This window comes from Vespa velutina, chromosome 1 (assembly GCF_912470025.1).
Source record: "Vespa velutina chromosome 1, iVesVel2.1, whole genome shotgun sequence".
Classification (NCBI taxonomy): domain Eukaryota; kingdom Metazoa; phylum Arthropoda; class Insecta; order Hymenoptera; family Vespidae; genus Vespa; species Vespa velutina.
The window spans coordinates 8336621-8351288 of record NC_062188.1 but is presented as its reverse complement, the minus strand read 5'-3'; the positions used below and the strand labels follow the sequence as shown (position 1 = coordinate 8351288).

The window sequence follows — 14668 nt, the reverse complement described above, 5'->3', positions numbered from 1 at the left end:
TATAGTGGAGGTAAAAGATTGTCATTCCCTTTCTCACATACGTACACGTATACACTCCCCTATATACGTACTCGACGAAGATGAGCTCGGCGAAAAAGGCTTGGCTCGAGTTTGTGTTATCTACATATTGTCGTAACCACTACCTTCGAGTAAAACGTATTAGTTATCCGCGTTGGAGGTAAGAAGACGCGGTACAAAAAGAAGAAGTATGTTGCGAAACGATATTGCTTTTCTACGTACAACTCGGTAAAATAATTCTTTGCAGTTTACTTCCGTGCAATGTAAAGAATAAAAATTTTAACGAGAAAAAGAGACAGACAGAGAAAGAGAGAGAGAGAGAGAGAGAGAGGGGGAGAGAAGAGAAGAGAAAGCGATGAGATTGGAAAGACAGGAAGACTTTGAATCGCGTTAGTGTGTTTATCGCCGCTTATATAATCCTATAAAGTTACCCGATGCGTCATATGCACGAGATCGCTTCCTTCTTTACGAGCGTACGCCATTCGCGACAGTGATTCCCCTCTTTGAAATCCAAGAGAGAAAGAGAGAAAGAGAGAGAGAGAGAGAGAGAGAGAGAGAGAGAGAGAGACAGATAAAGCTGGAGAAATGATCTCGGAAAAGCGAAATCAATGTGTTTGTTCGTTTTATTTTTGCGTATATTTCATACGATAAAACATAGCAAATGAGAAGCACTGACCGATAACGTGTCTGCGAGAAGTAATATGTAGTTTGATGAAGAAAGGAAGCTGAATATCATTAGTCTTCCATGAGCCGAGTACTGTCTTTGTTACAAAGTTTCGTTTCTTCCGTACGTTACACGACGAATCGTCAGTATGCAACTGGAGTGCTTGAACGATCGACCGTGCTAGAAACAATAAACCGATGTTGATGTTTTATGTAACGCGGTTTGGTAACTGAAGCTGCATTGCGCAAGCGAGCGAAAACGGAGACATTATAAGATATGTCATGAAAATTATATCTCCTTCCTCAGTGATAACAATACCGCGCGAAGAAAACGGAGTACATTTCGAAGGTCGCACGTTCAACTATCTATCCGGATAGAACGCTTGGTATCCATAAGAAATTGCTAAACACGAGATCAAGTGTAAAACCAGATAAGTCCGAATCTTATATAAGCACTTATACTGGAAAAGAAGAGTAGATATAGTAGCTGAGTATTTATTTTGATACGAATTTATTCACTTTTGATACATTGCATTTGAAATTTGATTTATTGTATGTATATTGCTATTATAAAAAAAAAAAATTGATAAGTATATCTTGTTAATATAAACATTTTTAACTTAAATTTTATTATTGTGTGTATATTGTATTAATAAAAAAATTATACAATATACTATTTCAAACTTGATTTACTTTATTTATTTATCCATCTATTTAATAGTTGAATAATGTTAATATATTGCTAAGGTGAATAAGCCGGCGAAATAAGAAATTTTAAAAGCTATTTAAAGTATAGTGAACATAAGGAATTGTTATTCCTTAAAAATGAATATATTTAAGGTAATCACAGAGCTCTATAGCCAAAAATTTATCTTTAATTATTCATCCTGGAGAATACTATTTATCAAAAGAATATGTTCTATAAATAAAAACTATTTTAGATATTAAACTTGATCCTATTCTGGAAATCTAGTGCGTTCAAATTAGATTATTCAAATGATTTAACGTCGACCTCGATTTCATAAGTATGAAAGCGAAAGTCATGACAAGGAGAAATAATTATTCTGTTATATGTTGAAGAAACTACTTGAAAGACAAAACGCAGACAATAATTGCATTTATCTACGAACGGAAAACGAAATAACGCATTTGAATTCACACTGGATCGTAACCGTTACGAGTGATCAGATAATACACAATACGCAGTACGACCATGATACCGGAATTATTTTTGTTTTCTTTTTTCTGCTAATATATACAGGCACATGAAACGCGTTTCGCGAAACTCCAAGAGAAGTGCACGATAATGCCCGAGCGAATTGTGGGAAAGACCATTCGTGCTCGTAGTTGGATTCCTTATTTCGTGGATAACGGACCGAGACTCGCTACTTTGCTGGCAAATTTTTTTTTCGTTTCGTTTGATAAGAAGAGGAAAGAGAGAGAAAGGGAGAGAAAGAAAGAGAGAAAGAGAGAGAGAGAGAGAGAGAGAGAGAGAGAGAGAAACAAAAAAAAAAAGAGAAAAGATCGTTCATTCAAAACGACAGAAACTTCGAAGAAACACGAAGTAGCTCGTTATCGTTCCATAAAAACATTTCAAAGTAGAGGATTATCCATTGAAATCGATATTTACTCGATAATAAAGAAAAGCTGAGGATGTAGCTGAAAAGATGTTTTCCATAGTAGCGATCGAACGATAGCAAATGAGAGCCAATGGATTGGAAGAAGGAAGTGACAAAACGAGATGGCAAAGTTCGCAAAGAAAGTGAAAGAGAGACCCGTTGAATTCTCGAGCGCGTACAAAGTCACGAAATTGTTCACCAAAGTTTGTAGATTTCTGCCAATGATTTTATTCCGGTTAAACTAAACCGGCTAACCGACTGCCGCGTAACACGAGACGGCTTGTAATCAAAGTCAAATAGGGCAAAAATCGTTCCCTTGGAAGCACGATAATGTCGCTGTGATTCATAGTCGGGTATATATTTGTTTGCCGTGTAAGAGAGGCGAGATTTCTTCCAGAGAATTTGTTGATGCACCTACCGTTGTCGTTAGTGGATGGAGAATCTGTAGAGAAATTGGAGATGGAGGAATCGAAGAAAAAGAGGAGAGAAAGAAGAAAAAGAGACATCGAAGGTAAAATCGAGCAAAAAGAGGAGAAACTTCTCTTCCTTTCGTTCTTCTCGTTCCTCTCGACTGAAAGGATCCAGATCTCTGAAGACCCTCGACCGGAGGACTCACGTTGTTTCTTCGAATCACACTCGAAACACTCGAGAATCATAACGGAGTTCCCCAATTTATCATATAGAATGCTGTACAATCGAACACTGTATTCTTGACTTCTTAGATATCCGTAAGGAAAGTTTCGTAGAATATACTAACGAGAAAATGCGGACATTTCGATCTTATCATGTAACTAGAAGCATTATTAACGCTTCTCTCTCTCTCTCTCTCTCTCTCTCTGTTTTCTCAAATATCCAGCGAAATAACGAACTTCGAATCTTAAATCTCACGACACTTCGCGAGTTGCTGTTTCTGTAGTTGGAGAATACGAATCAAAGAAAGAAAAAGGTAAGGAGAGAGAGAGAGAGAGAGAGAGAGAGAGAGAGAGAGAGAGAGGAAGAGGGAGAAAGAGAGAGAAGAGAGATAGTCACGTATGGAAATCTTAGTAAGTGAGCTAAACTTGGATCGAGTCCAACTAGTAGTAAACATCTTGACATCTATATCTGCGCCCGCCTAAATTGCGTTTCGACCATCTTCCTATTCTTTTCCGTTGTCCTTACTCGCTAGACAGTTCGCCTTGGAACGAAATCGGGATTTTCATTTGATTTCTTTTTTCATCTCTTCGTTTTTGCCCCTTCTACCACATTCATAAGTATGTACTATACAGAGCTCAGAAGTTTGCCCTCGGGACAGCATAAGGACAAGAGAAGATTTTCTATCGCTCCGCCTATCCCCACTTTCCTCTCGAAGTACACAAAGTATTCAGGATTTTCACACACATCAGTTTTCTACCATTATCGGCTTCACACAAACAAATATTATCTGTAATTTTAAAAGTGACATTTCAGCAATTATTTAAATAAAATTTGATTTTGATTAGTTAGCTCTTGTGTTTTATTAAATGCATCTTTGACATTAAAATTTTCCTTTTTAAATCTAGTTAAGTATCGGAATTAAGTATCTTTGTCATGTTGAATCATCTACAGCAATATTTCCCAAAGTTTTCCTATAATCGAACATTTTATAATTCTTCACGAATTTTAACGAAATATTTTGATTATTTTATAAAGTAGATAGATGTTAATAATAAATAAATTGAGCAAGTAAATATAAGAGTTAAGAAAACAAAACAAATATTTATTCTAAAATTTTAATTATGTGAAACAAAACATATGAAAATGATAAAACAATATTAATTTTTATAATCTTTAACGAAACATTTATTGACTTTACATAGAACACAAATGTTCTGCGGAACATAGTTTAGAAAACATTGATCCATATATATCAAAAATATTTTTATGGATTTACGACATGGTTTTACTGCTGTGGAAGTAAAAAAAAATAAATAAATTATCAGAATCTGGAGTCAGTTTAAAAAATCCTTGACAACAATCTTAGACGATCAGAGAAAATACAACGAATCAGTGACTAAACTGAAATTGAATGGAGATGTGTGAATGTATATATTTAAATTATGTACAATAATGTTCTAATCACTATGGTCGATGAACTGAAATGTGTGAGTCGACCTATATTTCTCAACTATTGAAACAGAGTAAGTCACACGCGATGTAACGAAGTCAAAATAATCGACAGAATACTTATCGTCTCGAAAAAGTTGCATACTAACTTCGTGATTATGTATAAGTAAAAAATAAAATGAATCGTTGTTTACATTCGTTCACTTATGACTAGATAAAGAACAACTTCTCTGTTAATTTAATGTTAATTTAAAGGGAAATGAAAATATTTTTTACATTTAATATTAAATGTAAGAAAATTAGTATATAATTCATCGAAAGTAAAGAGACGAATTAACTGATATTTTAGTATAAAAAAAATAAATAAATAAACATCGCAAGACGTTTCATGAGGCATCCACCTGAAACGAGTGAAGAGAAACATGATAAATCGTCATCGAACATCATTTATTATGACTCATTCGCGAACACTTCAATGAGGAAAGAAGAAACACGCATGGCCCACATATGAATATACAAAAGCATGTATGTGTATATGTATAGTTATATATGATACGAACTGGGTGGGCTGTGGTGTCATAGTTGTTGAATCGAACTGCCGGCGAACAAATGAACAAGTGTGGGCGAACATATAACTGAAGAGCCAAACACCATGCCACCTCTTTTATCCACCTCCTCCGTGTCCTTTCCACCAACTCCACGGCCATAAATGACTCTTGACTTTCCGTCACGTATTATTTCTTCGAGCTACGCGCATATTCAGCGTTAATGCGCGTTCATCCGCGAGCAAACGGCTTGCTGAGGTTAGTAAAGTTAGAACAAGACCGGAACTTGTTTGAGTTTGATTACGGTACCTATTAAAATTCTTTTTCCGCTTCACCTGCCTTTCGGAATCACTCGCTTTTCCTATTCGTGCAAGAGATAATGCCTCCTTCGACAACCGATATTTCGAAATAATCCTCGGCTTACGAGATTAGCACGAAGATATATAAAAAAAAAAAAAAAGAGAGGAGAAAGAGGAAGTTATGTTATTAAAAGATTATTAATTATTTGCTCGTGTTAAAAAGAGGAAAAAACAAAAAAAAAATAAAAAACAAAAGAACTATGGATATCGAATCGAAAAAGTTCTCTTCGATGAATACGATCGAAAATAGAATAGCGAATGTGTTATTTTATGCATGACTAAAGCGATTGAGTCTATTCCCTCTTTCTTTTTCTTCCATTTTTGCCTCCGATTTTATTTTTTCTTTTTTCCTTTTTTTTTTTTTTGTTCAATAATCCTTGCGTTACGTTATGTCGGTAACGTTCGAGTGCATTCATATTCGATTTACATTCTCGAGATTTGTTATTATTTCGAGTCATCAGATTCATAACGAGAACGAAATGTGGTATCCTGATAATGAATATTAATATGAGGAAGCGAAATTTATCAGAGTGTACAGCAAATATATTCCATTTTCAGGTAATTATCGGTTTATTTAATCGAACTGTTAATTGGATTGCGCCGTAACGTATACCTACACTTGCAGAGCAAATTGAATAAACCTTCGTAGGGCGTTTGTTGCTTGGACGATTGTCGCTCTATAATTACAGCCTTCGGTTCCCAAAGGGTACATCATGATAGATCGATAATCGTGACTTAGAGCAAAGGGGTCAAAGGGACCTTCAGAATCGTATGTCCTCGGATTCATCGACTTAAGTGCGCTTGATCATCATCTCATTGATTTTAATGATTAAAAGGACTTCAAAAATTGATCTTGACTATTCGATCGTATATTATTATTATCATCGGATGAGTAAAAAGAAAATGAAGAATAAAGATAAAATGATATTTATCAGTTTTCAAGGCTTAATTGATATGTTTATCATAATCACCTTTTCTTTTTGCTTTCTTTCACGACACTATAAATTTGTATCATTCAAAAGTAAATTAATAGCGTGCGAGCTGTGCCATTTGCAATTTTTATGTATGCATCGTAGTGGTTAGTTAAAATTCGCTAGCAACCTCGATACCATGGAATAATGTAGAAAAGAAAGACAGGAAAGAAGAGGAAGAAAGGGAACGACAAACTCGGATTCGAAAAATGAACCAAGCAAAGAGATTTAACTAAAACTACCGACAGAAGAATATAAAACTGCAAAAAAAAAAAGAAAAACCACCACTTAACGAAGTAATTGGGGATGCTGGTATTCTCATAAGTCGTAGTCTTCGTAAGGGAGAAATTATACTACAAGTTTTCAGTCTCTACCGACTAACATACAACGTAGCATAGCAGATATATAGACCTTTCACAGAAACGTATACAAAGTTAGGGATTGCCGGCTGCGTCAAGAAGCGTTAGGAACACACGCACGTACGTAAAAGAGGACAAGCGGCTCGTAAAAGAATAGTGCAAGCGCTCAAAGAGGGAAAAAAAAAAGAAGGAAAAACTTCGGTGTTTAACTTATACGTGCCATTCTGCGACAATATGCGCCGTTACCTATTCTACGTGGCCGTGTGTACTTATAATATACAATATACTGAGAAAACACATAGATGCGAACGTTTCTACAGAAACGCGAGCAGTTTCTTCGTATTTATACGTGAAGAAAAATGACGTAAATAAAAAGAGCACACTCCCTGAACTCGTTCACTCGACTCGGCTTATGTCCTGACAATTTACTAAAAAAAAAAAAGAAAAAAAATCGTCAAACGTAATGCGCAAAGCTAATAAAGTTTGTTATAAGAACAACTTTCTTTTATTTTCTTTTCTTTTTCTTTTTCGTTGATTCTCTCAGCGCATGTACCAGTAACCTCGATTGATTTATTGCGGACGATTAGCCCAAACGATTATTCGCCAGTAAAGTTCGTAAATTTTGAAAAAACTCTGATCGTTCGTCAAAGCAACGAGTATCAATAGTTAAACGTCAATTGCCAAAATAATTACATTAATTCATTAGGAATATAAATGTTAAAATGATACTTTCATATTTTTGTATTTCTCTTCGTGCAGAAATTGTATGTTAAATTGTAAAAATCATGTTCTAAAAAGTCATTCTAAATGTTTCTGTTTCAAAAAACTTAAATTCACAAGAGATCTACCGTCGCAATCAGCAGAATATGTTCTCAAAATCGTACACCCTGTAACAGAAAAAGAGTTGAAGCGTGAAAGAAAACAACAAAGCACGATGTAGATCGAAATAGGTGGAAGTCGAGCACCTTTGGCCGTCATGAGAAGATACTCTCTCTCTCTTTCTCTCTCTCTCTCTCTCTCTCTCTCTCTTTCCTGTTTTTTTTTCATCGCGGCAGCGAATTGAGTCGTGACGAGTCCCGACGGTGCTTCGACTCGTCGGAACTCTGAAAATCCCTAGAGAGATCATTGACCCTGTCCCCCTCTCTCTCTTTCTCTCTCTCTCTCTCTCTCTCTCTCTCTTTCTGAGGTGCTCTCGGAATTCCGAAGCAATAAGAGGTGAAGGTGAGGGTGTAGCAAAAGCAGAAAGTGGACGGATAAAGAAAAAAGAAAAAATGGAGGACGAGGGATAAATTCGATATCGATACTCTCTTCATTCTCTATATCTCTATCTATTTGCCTCTATTTTTTGCTCTATCCTCTAGCAATATCGCACCATATATCGGCATCGTGTCCGATCGAATTGCTTGTTTATACCTATACCACTCATAACGATTCGGTCGAAGCAGAGATGACACACTCTACTTTCATTCGCTCTTTCCTTCCTCCTTCCTCTTCCTCTGCTTTCACTCTGAAAAAACCGTCTGCCTCTAATATTTCCCGAATGCATGATAGGAGAGAGAAAAAGAGGGGGTGATATTAAATAGTCGCTCTGTACATACACGATCATGAGTTTTCTTTGAATTTTACTCGCTTGTATCTTTCTCTCTTTTTCTCTCTCTTTTACTGACTTATTGCTTCTATTTCATCCGTATGATTAATTCTTAATGTCACCTCTTTTTTTTACTTCATAACGAATCATACAACATTACATCGTTAAAAAGTATATCATTTCAATACGTTTGATTTTTGCAAACGTCTTTCTCTCTTTACATTCGTCTCAGCTTGAAAAAAATCAGAAAAGAAATCACAGACTCACTTTCTTTTGAGTCCATTGCATTTCTTAGCAGGTTCTATTGTTAATGATGTCTGTATACTGAATTAAGTCATCCCCCGTGTATTTACTTTCAGTAAACTGCTGGAAGATCTCTTTCATTTAGCAGAGTGCAAACAACTTAGAATGACGTACAGCGTTACCATTATGTTAGACGTGAGTGTTGTTTGGGGAGATGAAAAAATAAGGATAAACATTCTTTTCTCTCGGCTATTAAATCGCTAATCTAATTAACGCTAAGCGGACAAGAAACAAAAAGCGAAGACGATTATAAAGATATGTACAAAAAAACAAAATTCTCGCTTCTGTGAACAAAACATTACAAAAACTATTATGCTTAGTACATATATATATATATATATATATATATATATATATATTATTGATTATATTGTTACTACTTATAACAATTTCAATATTGACGAGAAGCATCAATTATAACAATATAAATTTGAAATTGAATTAAAATATAGAAAACGCGGATTAATATTATCAATAAACGACACTTGATCGTTAAGATAAACTTTTTTAAAATTGCTTTGATTACTTTCGTACAAGCTGACCTATAAAAACGAAATAAATTTTGTAGAAAGCCATCCGACAGCACACGAACGTTTGTTACTATGCCTGATATTAAACGTTAATTTTTAAACAAAAAGTATTGGAAGCTGTGACCTCGTTTTCGAGATACGAAATATCTATCTTTATCTCGCGAGATAAAAGGGAATCATTGCAAAAATTATTGGAAATGAACGAAAAGAGAAATACTTGGATAATTAATTGTTAATGAAGCATGTAAAAAAAGACGTTAAAAATTCTGTAAAGCCCAAATTTTTGTCTCATTTTGTATTTCTTAACTATAATCGTTTATCTCATAAATGAAATGTCAATGAAAGCTTTTCATTAGCGAACGAAGCTTATCTTTGCGAGTCACTCAGAGTCAACACATAGCTCGACGTGAAAAAAAAAAACTTAATTCTCTGAAAGCTTACGATGTCCGCTTTATATGCATTTATCCATTTTTATGCGAATATCACGTCAAAAGGCATTCCGAAATCTGTCATTTCGACTGGAAGATAACAAATCGTGAAAGAGTGAGCTTCTCTTCAAGGCATTCGAGGAAGAAGACTAAAGAAGCCGATAAACGGTCTAGACTGGATTCGATTAACCGACAGATAGGTTGAAGGTGGCAAACTCTCCGATAATGTTACAATCGAGCGTTAATATCGGTTTGCGCAGTGGCTGCTGACTTCGCCCGAAGGAATTTCCCGTCTTTTCGAAACGGTGAAACTTCCGCGTCGCTTCGAATTTTACTTTTCTCGTTTCGCTTCCGAATCGATCAATAACAGACAGGTTTGCACGAAACTGTATCCCCTATAAACTAAATATTCTTACCGAGAAATGCAGATACGTTGGATACCAGTAAAACCAGTTAAAGATATCCTTTCGAAGAAGATTAATATTCTCAGATAACCTCGATAAACGTGACGTGACCATTGTTTCTCGCAACCGACAATCGAGCATAAAAGAATCGAGTTCGGAGATCTTTTTTTCTGTAGAAAAAAAAGAAGAAGAAGAAGAAGAGAAAGAAGAAGAAGACAAGATCTCGAGAGATCCGGCTGTACCTCAGCGAGGCGAGAGAATCAGCATCGTCAGCTTCTCGTCGTTACACCCTCTCTCTCTCTACCGAGAATGCTGCCACTCGTGCACGTGTGCACACTACTACTGAAAAAATGCTGCGTTTGTGTACATACATCATTATGCATGTAAGTACGCATACATATCCAATTTTGTGAGAGTGAATGAAAGAATGTATGAAAGTACATGTACGTGCACGTGCGTTTGAACGTGAATACGCAACACTTACACACAACTAACGAGAGCATCGAAGGTCCAGAGTAGTTAGAGAGGGAAGAGATAGAAAGAGAGAAGCTATTTCCGGATGTGAGTGTGTTGAAGAGAGAATGAATGAGGGGTGGAAAATGGGAGAGAACGAACAAGGAAGACCGCGAGAGGCGACCGGAGAGCAAGGGACAGAGGCAGGACAGGCGCGCGCGCGTTCATGTCAAAGAGAACGAGAGAGAGAGAAGCAAAGGTGCAACGAGGAAGCCACGAGTCTGGCGGGAAAAATCAATAGCGGTAAGCCGGCGAACCCAACCCGTCCAACCCTCTCTCTCCCTCTCTCTCTCCCTCTCACTCTCACTCTCTCTCTCTCTCTCTCTCTCTCTCTCTCTCTCTCTCTCTCTCTCTCTCTCTCACACTCACTCTCTCTCTCTCTCTCTCCCTCCCTCCCTCTCTCTCTCTCTCTCTCTCTCTCTCTCTCTCTCTCTCTCTCTCTCTCTCTCGTAGCCTATTTCTGTTTCACTCGTCGAACTCAAACCAACGCGGCCACACTATCGTTCTAGCGTAAACGACGACCGTGCCTAAACCTTGTCCACCTTCGCTTTCTCGAGAACTGTTCCTTCTCCCTTAGGCATCCTCTCAAGCAAGGAAGCTCTCTTTCCTTTCCTCTCTTTACCGACTGTCAGACCGTCATCCTTAAATACTCGAAAGCTTAACGAAATCGAATACCGGCCCGTGAAATAATCATTGGAAATTCGAAAGCCATTTGTTTCTCTTATTTCTCCGCGTATTTCCCTTTCCCTTTTTTTGATTATTTTTATCGTACTTTTTTCAGAAAGAAGAAAAAAAAATATCGAGTTGATCTTCGATCTAGTTATTGCAATCGATGAAATGATTATTGAACCGATCGTCGTTGCTCCATTCGTGTATATGACAACGAAATTGCTAGAGCAATTTATTCTCGTCGAGATATAGAAAGAGGAACTGTATATACAAACGTTCATTGAAAATCGCAGCCACGAGAACTATCGAGAGGATGATCATTGATCTCCGTCGAGAGGACGGAGCGTGAAAATGACGAGGATTCGTCCTATCGAACGGTCTTGCATACTACGCGACGAACGGCCAGTTAACTCGATTCGAATTCTCTTCGGGATCATTTCGAACTCACCTTCTCTTCTTCTCTCTCTCTCTCTCTCCCCTATTTCCCTTTCGGTCAACTTTTATATTGCGAACGTTCCGATCGTTATACCAAAACACAGGCTGCTCGGTATCGGAACGACGACGAAATTTGAATACAATGAACTGTTTTGAATTTTTATCGGCGTGGCAAGGGTGAAAGTGTGTAAAGAGAAAGAGGGAAAAAGAGAAAAAGGACACGAGAATGGAGAGGGGAAAAGGAAAACTACGAAAACAGAAGACAGAATGCAAATACCCGCTCGCCAATTAAACGTTAGTCACGCTGTCAGTCGTTTCCATTGGCGAAATGGACCGAAGACTGACCACGTAGTCTGACTACGAATGATACTCAAGGGGGTAGTGAATTCGGAGAAAACGTCCGGATGGACCAAGAGATCATATACGATCTGTCTGTCTGTTTCTCTTTCTCTCTCTCTCTCTCTCCTTCCTCTCTTCGTTCTAACAAGTACGATGTTATTGTAGCGAGAGAATAAGAGTTTACGTTAAATTAAATCGCTACTTACGATGTTACGGAACGATGTTATGATTTTATCACAAATATCGTGGGGTAAATAACGGTACCATTGAAACTGAGCAGATTTTAAATAGAGCAAAGAGAGAAGGATGAAAGTGCCCATTAAACGTGAACATTAAATTCATCTTTCAAGATAATATTTCTACCTCGATTTTAAGGAATCATACTTTTTAAAGACAACGTTCTGGTTTATCCATTTGCACGTACTTGACGTACTTCAGAACAAATCAATTTAACCATTTTATACTTCATTAATAGTTTGAAGAAACGATCGAAGATTGTACAGTATTTTTCTTCCGAATCATTCTAAGAATTTATATAGTTCCTCGTTTCATTCATTTATTTGGTTTAATTGGCAAAAAACTGAGAGAACTTATGAACCCCTGTATTTCAACCTTCCTGTGATTATCGTTTGCTGACTTCGTTTGTTAAAATAGATAATCTTACATCTGGATCAAGTTGTCCCCGATCTATCATTGCGAAAATAATTTTAACACAATACTTTGTAGCATCTGGCATCGCTTGCAGGCTTGATAGGTAAATAAATCAATTATGTAACTTTCAATTCGGCGAGTGTAGAGTAGCTATTCTCCTCACGGGTGTATGGTTCGCAAAGGTTACCAGATAGTCCTTTAAATTTACCAACTGTCTACGAGCACCTTCGGTTACAATGGAATTCGATCGATCTGCAACTCCCTACCAGACGTTGCATAGCCAACCAACTTCTACTTAAAACTATCTCAACGTAAATACTCCTCTTCGTCGATCTTCCTGCCATCGGAAGATATTCATCGAGCTTTCACGATTTAATGGCTTTTTCGAGCTTTTGAGAATATATGTTCATACCTTTTTAACAAATGTCCCAATCTAACATTATCTCGTTTTCCACTGAATTATGTGTAAATCGTTTACATTATTACATGTACCTGTAAAAGATATCTCAGGAGTAAGTATCGATATTGAAAATGAAGTTTTAATAGTGATATCGTTCACGAGGTGATTCCTTATTAAATAATAAGAAAAAGAATGTAGAATACAATTTTTTATCCAAGGCTTATTGTTACTGTTTTCGAGAAAATTATGTTTGAAAATACACACTGTATGTGTATGGAATTACAGCTGACATGAAATATAGTTTATCGAACAATGTATAATGTCAATGCGTAATATAAACTCTGTGACTTCTTCTGATACGTTATAGTTAATATATTAAAAGTCTGAATTAATTAAAGGGGTGATTCTTTTCCTATGCGTTTGCAAGGGATTATACCATAAATTCTCATGGTCGTAATTTTTGTCCGATTTTGATGATTAACATTCCATTCAAAAGATAAAGGTATTTTATACGAGATAAGGTTTTTCAACTTTTAAAAAATGTTAGATGTATTCTTTGCAAGAATCATAATTATAAGTAGGAAAAGTTACGAATTAAACCCTAGTAACACAGTGAATTGATTTTATGCAAGTATGCTACATCAAATTAACAAAATGATATAGTGAGTTGGGTCCAATTTTTACGTATCGCGTTACTTTGAAAGAACAAATAAACTATAGATTTTTAAACAATTATTTCTATAATGAATAAATTTAGTAAGACATATATTATTGTTTATAATCTATCCATTACATTATCATCCAGAATAACGTAATGTTTATTATCGTCTATTTCTTAATGATTTGTTTTTTTGTTAACATATTTTTCTTTGAAAAAAATACACGGATACGTTTCTCTAGTCTTCTAGCGCATTAATCCTTTTAAGTTATTCTAGGCACAGTTGTCTTTTTATATTATCTGCTATTTTTGATTCGATATTCATACGTATTATATTATTCCAAAATATATATATATATATATATATATATATATATATATATATATATATATATACATAGAAGTTTATATTATTCTGATCAAATCCACAAAATGATGCTTATGAGACGTGTGATGAAGACATAATTGTTATCATGTTTCCGCTTAATGCCTCCCTTCTTAAATCTTTCGAAAAAGTCTAAGAATTTCTATAGCTGCCAGTTATCTTACACTTAGTTAAGCAGACTTTCATCAGATCTAGGCAATAATTTTTCCTTCAAGGGTTTATCCTTTCTATATCTCTTCTTTTTCATACAAACTTATATCCTATATAAATATATCTATATATGTAGAATCATGATTACAACGTATAATAAGTATAATATTAGGTGGACCGGAAAGTAATGTTGCTTTCTTAAATTAAATTCAAACGAATAAATAAAGTACACAATGAGCTGACAAATGACAATCAAATATCGCATTGAACGACATGCAGAGAAACGACATTACTTTCCGGTCCACCTAATAGAAGAAATGATTTTCATTTATACGTTACTATGTATAATATTTTATTTCTTCATCGATGCATAATTATCATCAATAGCCTATGACGTAAGTACGTAATTTATAATGCCACGAATATTTTTTTACCTTCTTATTTCATCAGAACTTTACACCGAGAAAAACAAAGCTTGAGTTATTCACACTTTATGCATATTAATCACTATTTAAATCGCTCTAAATCAAGTTTAAATCACTTTATGTACTAATATTTAAAAGGAATACTTGAGACCAAGTAATATGTTAAAATAAACG

General features: G+C 35.7%; 1 protein-coding gene and 1 long non-coding RNA gene across 13 annotated transcripts in view; one reads left to right on the top strand and one right to left on the bottom strand.

Annotated features, from left to right (window-relative positions):
* The window catches only part of LOC124951706 (RNA-binding protein Musashi homolog Rbp6), a 596819-nt gene that overhangs the window by 545737 nt on the left and 36414 nt on the right, over positions 1-14668 (bottom strand). The window lies entirely within an intron of this gene.
* LOC124951837 lies at positions 59-3781 on the top strand. Its single transcript, XR_007101731.1, has 2 exons — positions 59-1521; positions 1623-3781. It is a non-coding gene; the product is annotated as an uncharacterized LOC124951837 (long non-coding RNA).